Below are 8,476 nucleotides of genomic sequence, written 5' to 3'. Positions count from 1 at the left end.
CATTAAGTATATGTATTCAGTGATGCTAGACAAGATATTCTAGCGGTTTGTTTGTTTTTTGTTATTTTAGAGCCCCCTTTCTCAGATGTAGAGAAATCAAGAGGTAGTATGATTTGGTTATGCTAGGGTAATTGTTGTGTAATTAGGAAGAGAGGATATACAGGGGCCTTCTCTAATTCTTGGGGAGATCAAGGCAGCTGTCTGGGAGAGCTGACATCTGAATCTCTAATGGATTCAATGGGTTTGACAATTTAGAAGATACCATGAGGATGGCAGAAAAGGGATTCAGGCTAAGGAGAAGGAACCTTGGGATACCAATTAGTTGCTTTTTTAGAGCTGTGATAACATATCCCACCAAAAAGCATGATATGCAAACAGGGGTTTATTTTAGCTTAAAACCTAAAGATGAAGTCTGTCATGGTGTCATGGGAGAGGAGTAAGCCTACCAGTCAGTAATCTGAAGACCACATTTCCTCCACATATGACCGACAGATGTGTGTGTATGTGTACGTGCGTGCATGTGTGCAAGTTCGTCCACAAAATAGTACAAAGACATTAAAGTCACACAGTCAGGTTTGTCACAGCAACAGAACCACTCTCAGTAACAATCCATGTCCTAGTTTTGTTTTCCGTTACTGTAGGAAAAAAGAAACACTCTGATGAATATGTTTATTTGGCTTACACTTACTGGCTTACTCACTGACTCGTGCGTAGCTAGCTTTCTGATATAGTCTAGAACCAACCCCCTAAGGGATGGTGCAACCCATGCTGGAATGAGCCTTCCTATATAAATTAACAGTCAAGACAGTTCCTCACAGACAATGTGTTATAATCATTACTCAATTGAGTTTTTTCATCTCATCCCATGTAACTTTAGTTTGTAACAAGTTTACAAAGCTATGCATGACCTAAGAAATACAAATAAACAATATTATGTGAGATCTGAAGCAGAGATGGAGAAGAGCACCTTCTTAGTAAGTACTCTAGAGTAAATAGTGAAGACATTAACACGTTTTACTAAAGATGTTGAAGTTTGAGAGGTCCAGTTGGATTTCTCCTTAACAATTTATTTCTGCTGTCATTTTAAAAATTGCTATCTGAATAGAGACAACAGTAAGGCCTAAAATAGAAACAAATAAACAAGCAAATACCTGAATGTGAAAATACACACACACACACACAAACACACAGCCAAAAAACCAAACAAACAAAAACTAAATCAAGAGCTACTAAGATTCTATAAAGAAGAGAGTGGTAAATGTTTACATGTAGGCATAGTTCATTATCTTGTTGAATTAAACCAGGGAACCATCAGAGAAGATCTGGGAAGATAAACAAAAGATTTTTTTTAACATTTCATCATTATTGTGTTTATAATTTCATACTATGAAAATGGGAGAGGAAAATACAAACATAGAGATCTACTTGTCATTTTCTTGTTGCCCTATTACCCTCTTCCACCCCTTTCCTTCAAAGAGCATCATTTTAGATACTGGATATCCATCTTTCCACTCGATATTTTACACTTGCTACCAAATGCATGTTTAAGACATTGCTTTCATATATTATTTAAAAGAATGTTTATAGTCTTACCATTATTCTATGTTAACATTTCATTGAAATTTATGAATGGTTGTACATATAGATCTAACTTAGTCAAATGTTCTCTTTCTCTCTGTCATGTGAATAAAGTTTTCTACACTTTAATGCCTATTCTGAATGTTGTGAGATTAATTTTAGTATTTCACATATAGTTTACCATTAAAATAGTTAACATATTCAACATGCTCATAGATTTTTACTAACTTTTCTATAAAATATAAAAATACCTAGATGATGATTAACATGATCTCTCCCATCAGCCAAGTTCTTTGTTGTTAAGTCAAACAATTCATATATCTCTCATCTATCCAGTAACATATGGTGGTTCATTTAGGGTCTATCAGCAGAACTATATTCAAACTCTGTAAGTACAAAAGTGTTCCTCCTTCATCTTCACTCACTAATTCTTAGCAGGCTTACTTTGACAAGCATTTTCTCCTAGCACTTTGGAAACACTGCTCATTTGTTTCTGATGTCTATTGATGCTGTCAGTCTAACTGTCATTACCTTGGAAGTCATTTGTCTGTTCTTTCTCATAGCTTTTAAGATTAAGACATACATAGCTTTGATTTCCCCATAATCTTGCTTTATTTCTGAATCTTGGGTACTGTCTTAGAAAGGAATAGGGAAAAATTGAAGGCTTCAACAGTCCAACAGTCTTGGAGATAGCCCTCAAAAATATATAGCTCTGGTGATGGGAGTAGAATTGTTAGATGATAAAAAGATGTGCTAATAGGAAGAATGGAGTATTAGTGTGTCATCTTTGATGAACTCAGGACTCACTCTGGTGAGAGGACCTGATTTCCTAAGACTTCATAAATGTATTGGTGCATTTTAAATCACTTTTTAGTGAACCTTACTCCAATACCAGTACGAACCATGATTCCATACTTTGCTTCCACATATCAAGGTTTTGTAGAGTTTCACCCAAAGCGTTACTGGTGGCACGTTCACCAGGATGAAACTTTATGTCCTTGAACCCAGTCCTCTTTATTTCTGGAACTAATGTTAAGCTAAAAAATTTTGAAACTATTTAAACTCCCAAAGTCTGTTTTATAGATCATTCTTTCTTCTCTCTAATCAGGTAACTCCAACTACAATGCCTAGCCCATTTTTTGTCCTGTTTATATCTTCTTTTAAAGAACTGCACACAAATTCCTAATCTACCTATTAAAATTCAGGATGTTTTGAAAACTTCTCCTATATTTCCTTCACTATTTTATATTGCCCTTTTATAGGTTCAATATCTCACATTCTCTCTGAGAATGTGATGTAAATCACAAGTCAAAAGTAAACATAAACATAGTGAATAACAATAGAATTTAAAGAAAAACATGATACAGACCACATGACTACACATAAAAGCCTTTGCCGTCTGTTAGAATTAAATAAAGTTAAGCACCTGCCTCTGGGCCATGCTTAATAAGGTTCAACATAGATAATGATTTAGGTGGAAGCTTCATCAAATAAAATCAAATAAAATGTAAGACAGGTATTTCTGCTTTTTAAATTGGGCTATTTGTATTTGTATTACTGTGAATTAAGTTATAAAGGAATTAAAATGGTATTGTCAAATACCATTTTCCTATTGCCTTTTGCAGTAGATGTGCTATATTTGAGCTTGGGTATGTGCATATGTGTATGTAAGCTTACACGCAAGTGATTACCTTGAGCTCTAAAAATTTGTAGGTATTTTGTTGTTTTTCAGGATTACAAAACTAATACCCTTATCATACAGGACATTTTGCAAACACAAACCCCACTAAAACAAAGAAAATGTCATAGAAAAAAGTCTGCTAAGTATGAGTTAATAAACAGAAGGAGCAGAGCCTTTCCAACTTGTTTTTATTCTTTTATTCCCCTAGCTAACAGTCTTGAACATTTTTTTACTGACACTTTTTTCCTCTGAATCCTTTTTACAAACATAATGTATATCTCATAGATCACAGATCATGTTTCCTGTCCTCATCCTATAAAAATAAAAATATAAGGGCAACCAGGATATATTATGAAAACATTCTGTACCTACTTCTTTTTAGCTAATACCCAGAGTGTCAAGCCAACCAAATTATTCTATATTACACGTTTTTTTTATTAAAGATTTTAAAGATATTCTGTCTGATAAAAGGATGAAATTACATCCTCAAATGAAATGAAGACAAAATCTTTTACAGTCAATAGTATCACTCTTTGATGGATAAAATTAAGAACTTTAAAACTTATTTCTTTCAATTATCAAATTTATTAAAATATTTCAGCAGTTATTTTTTGAAACTTTCATATCTTTTCTTCTCCTTAATAAGTGAAATTTCCATACCTTGCAAAACACCATGAAAGACCAACAAGTAACCATGGAGTTGCACCTTGAAAAGGAAAGCCACTGTGAAAAGCTAATCTCCAGATACCTAACCACCTCCAGATGCCTGTCCTTAGACCACTACCACAACATGACTGGAGCTGTCATCTAGATCAGTTTCTATCAGTCAAAGGACATCATTTCAGGAAAGCTCCTCTCTACTCTTAGCCAATTCAGCCCCCACTAATAGTCAATGGTTCTCTGAAGGTTCCTGCTATATCAGCTAATAGTTCATGACCACTATGTAGGATCGGAAAGCACTTTTTTAACTCCACTTTCTTTTTTTTTTTTTTTTTTTTTTTTGGTTTATGATGTCAAACCTGTATGCCACTGTGTGAGTCCTACCTGCTTGAAGCTTGATCTTTCCTTCCCTTTCATATGCATTTATTCAATAAGCCAGTTACACTTCCCATTTTGTCATGGTATCTGCTTCTAGAGGATTCATAAGGATGCAGTTTTTATGAACATAGGTCGTTGTGACAAATTATCATAGCCTACTTGTTGAGGTCTACGGTTGTATCATCAAACTTATTTATATATTTATGTTTATGAATAGTTAAGCTGTGTGTGTGTGTGTGTGTGTGTGTGTGTGTGTGTGTGTGTGTGTGTGTGTGTTTGTACCACATGAGTACCTGGTAGCCTGATGCCTCTGTGGGTCAAGGCTGGTGTATGATTCTGTAGTTATCTCTTCTAAGCAATCCAAGTCCATAGAACCTCCGTAACCCTCAGTAACTAAATAAGAGTTCATAATCTCCATCTCTCAGTTCTACAGATTTGATCTTGATGTGTAAGTGTCCATGCTCCACCTGACTGTAGTTTTACAAGATTGTCAGCTGCCATGTGCCGGCTGAAAGGTAAACACAGGTCCCCTGCAAAAGCAGTTAGTGTTTTAACCAGAGGCAACCCTACAGCCCTATCAATACTGTCTGATACATGCTAGTTACTATTTCCCATTCATCACAACACAACTGTCTTCAAGTATATAAAGCAAACATTAAGTAAGAATAATCCATAGAATTACCAAAAATGAACTTTATCTCTTCAAATAAAGCTCACTGCAAATTTCAGTGAGAAATGACTTTCAAACCTTAAAGAAGTTTAAACCAGATGTTCCTTGTATTGTAACTTCAAAACAACTAATCAGTCAGCAGGATAATGAGCAGGAAACATGTTCCAGACCTGAGGGCTCAGTATCAAGAATTCTCTGGTCACTATTCATTGCCAACTCTTAGAAGAAAGGAAGGGGATCCCATTCACTATACTCCCAAACTACTACCAGTTCTGAAAGTTTTGTGGTCAAGGAACTTCCACTTCCTGTTGACAAAACCAGGAGGCTACAAAGTTTTGGCAGTACAAAATGAGTCTGTCTATAGCCAAATTATAACCATTATAGTTCTTTGGGAGGGTAAGAACATACTTCAAATACTTGTTTCCCCCTACCCCCCGCCTTTAAGATACATTTTGAATTACAAAGACCAGGAATACTTTTATTCATAAATAAGAAATATATTTTGTTAACCAAATACAAAAAGAAAGACTAGAGGGGCTACATACAATAAGCAGAGACACAGAATTAGAAGCAGGAGAAACACATGAATTTTCAGAATAGCTCTTAGTTCAAAGCAAAGAACAAATGAAAAGATGCTGAGCAGACCTACCGCCCCAGAAATCTGTTTTCAAATAGATGGTAGAGCATCAGCAAAACCACTCTCTGAAAAACAAATTCAAGTTTGTTTACACTAGTGTCTTCCTTGCAATCTAAGTCCAAAGAGCCTCTGGCAACGACCTGCCATGTTGAGTCACCCTGGCCCATACACTGAGGCTATCTCCCAGTAACTATATAGGAGATCATAATTAGTAATTTCCATATCTCAGTTCTGAAAATGTTATCTTGACTTATTCCTATCCATGCCCCACCTGACTGAACAGTCTCCTCAATGAAGATTTATAGTCTGTTTTAAGACAATCTCAGGCAGATCCTCCATGCTTTGACTTCACAGACTAGACATATTCTCTGTAAATGTGTTATTAATATTTTATTCACTTATCATTAGATACAGGGATACCTGTTTTCTGTTCGTTTGCTAACGGTTCCTCAATGCTGCAAGTTTCTTGTTACTAGTAATTATTTATTAGCAATTACAGTAATCAATGAAACACTTTTGAGCAAGATGGTCTAGATAGTAAGGTTTTTTCCAGAAGACTTATTTTCAAGAAATAAAACTGCTCTAATTTCATAGATTGTATTATAATCATGTTCGGAGATGTGCTCTCCAAAGCTGTCTGCACTTGACCTACCATATTAACTGAAGTTAAGAGTGGGAGGCTTGCTGCACTGCCAGTGTGGGTGCTCTGTGCAAACCTCATATCAATTCAGTGGAAGAGCTGACTACACATGAGCTCACAACCAAGTGAGTGGCACACGCCTACACTGAGCAAATGCAGAGTCATTTGTTTAAAAATTAGTTTTGAGAGATAGTTGTTCAATGTCTACTTTCACCATTCTTACAAGTTCAAGGCAAATTCACATCCTTTATATTTTTTTCCATTCTGAAATTTCTTGACAAAATGTTTCTAATTAAAATAGACAATATTATAGAAAGAATTCTGTTTGTTTTTACTCTCTCCTCCCCCTTTTACTTCTGGTCAATGTCTGTGAGTCCAGCCTCTGGACACAGAAGATTCAGATATTGAGCAATTAACTTTCTGTCAAATGTTTTATATTACAGTGCTTTTAATGTTTCAAGTTGAAAAATCATGAAAAAGCTCCTTCTCTTATGATTATATTAAAATCTTATAGCTGTCAGCATGGAACAAAGGAACCTTTAAATAATATTTTTGATGAAGTCAGTGCAAAAGTTTGATGTTCCCTTCCCTGCAAGAATAACACCTTTTTCTTAGTTACTAATAATTTTCAGTAAAGAATGTGGTGTTCTAGAATTTCAAATTTAGTGAATATTATGTTATAATTTTGTGCAAAATTATTACATGAAAATAACCATATTAATGATAACCATAATTGGAATTCTGTACATGCCTTCTGTGCATAGCTACTTTGTAACTGGATATTTATATACTTATATTTTATAATCTTCATGATAATCCTCTCAGATAAATGTTGTTATCCCTATTTTGGTATCAGAAAAATGAGTCTCAGGTATTTTAAATGTTATTATCATCTTCATAAGCAGTAATAACAAGGTCTAGACAAGTTTTTGTTCTAAACCACTCTAGAGCACTTTTTTTAATACTAAAAAAAGAGACTGATTTAAAACACTTTAGACAACACCCAGAACTGGTTGGGTCAGACAGAGTCCATCCACAGGCCCAGAAAACTGGATTTACCATCATAATTTGTAGTCTTAAGCAATGTGTGAATGGGTTAAATGAAGGCAAACAATCCTTAGAGCAATATATTCTGAAAGAAGAAAGAAGAGAGAGAGAGAGAGAGAGAGAGAGAGAGAGAGAGAGAGAAAGAAAGGGAAGGGAGGGAAGGAGGGAGGAAGGAAGAAATAACCTATGTGTTGAAAATTATCTTTGAATCACTGCAAAAACAGATACTAAAGAGAATTTTTCTATGCAGAGTACCAGTTCTAACTAAGAAGAGAGATAGGCCCTAGCCAACGGTACAGAAACAGGACTCCAGTGAGCATCCAGAGAAGGAGCACAGCCCACATGCTCTATGCCTCTGCAACTTTCCATTTTATGATCAGAATTTAAAGCACTTGGCAATAACTATAGGAGAAGGCCAAGTTGGCTTGATAATTTCCCTCACTCTGAAGTCTTATATTTACAGTTTGGTGCTACAAGGTTTTAGGTTCTGTCTCCTCTGTACTCTAGTGAACCTGTTAACTGTATACTATGAAACCCCAAGGACACACATGAGGCATTGTTAAACCATGCCTTTTTCACATGGAAGAACTTCACTCATGGTTTGTTTTAGAAATTTCACCCCATGGTAAGAAATGTAGCTGAATGACTTCACAAGCTTAAGACACTATTTAAAGACCAAAGTCGGCAAATATGAAACTGACATTTTCATAACAAAGAAAAAGATAAAAGAAAGTACTTGCCCATTGTTTAGTCTCTGTTAGGGAACAAATACTCATAAGTAAACTGTAGCTGGAATCGAGATGTAGTTTGGGATAAACAATCGAAGCGCCTCCAAGATAAAATTACAGTACTCATTTTTCGATTGCCGGTTTGTTCTGGGGAGTTCTGTGAGGAGGCAGAATTGTGGGATTCTCTGATTCTGTACTCATGTCTCCCCACCACGGAGCTTCTCCTTGGCTAGTGTGCTTTAGCAACTTGCTTGAGTCTATCTGGAACTACTTCATAATCTCACTACCAGAAATACAAAAGGAAAAAAGAAGAAGGAAGGAAGGAAAAAAAATAAAACAAGAATTCCAGCCCAATTACCTCACATTTCTAGGGGTGGTGTATCTACCCAATTCTGGTATTTACACAACCAAAGGTTCCCTAGTAACTTCAACTTATATAGCATTGGCTTCCACCACT

Source organism: Arvicanthis niloticus, chromosome 29, assembly GCF_011762505.2.
Source record: "Arvicanthis niloticus isolate mArvNil1 chromosome 29, mArvNil1.pat.X, whole genome shotgun sequence".
Classification (NCBI taxonomy): domain Eukaryota; kingdom Metazoa; phylum Chordata; class Mammalia; order Rodentia; family Muridae; genus Arvicanthis; species Arvicanthis niloticus.
The sequence above is the reverse complement of the archived record's forward strand: the minus strand, read 5'-3'. Positions refer to the sequence as shown.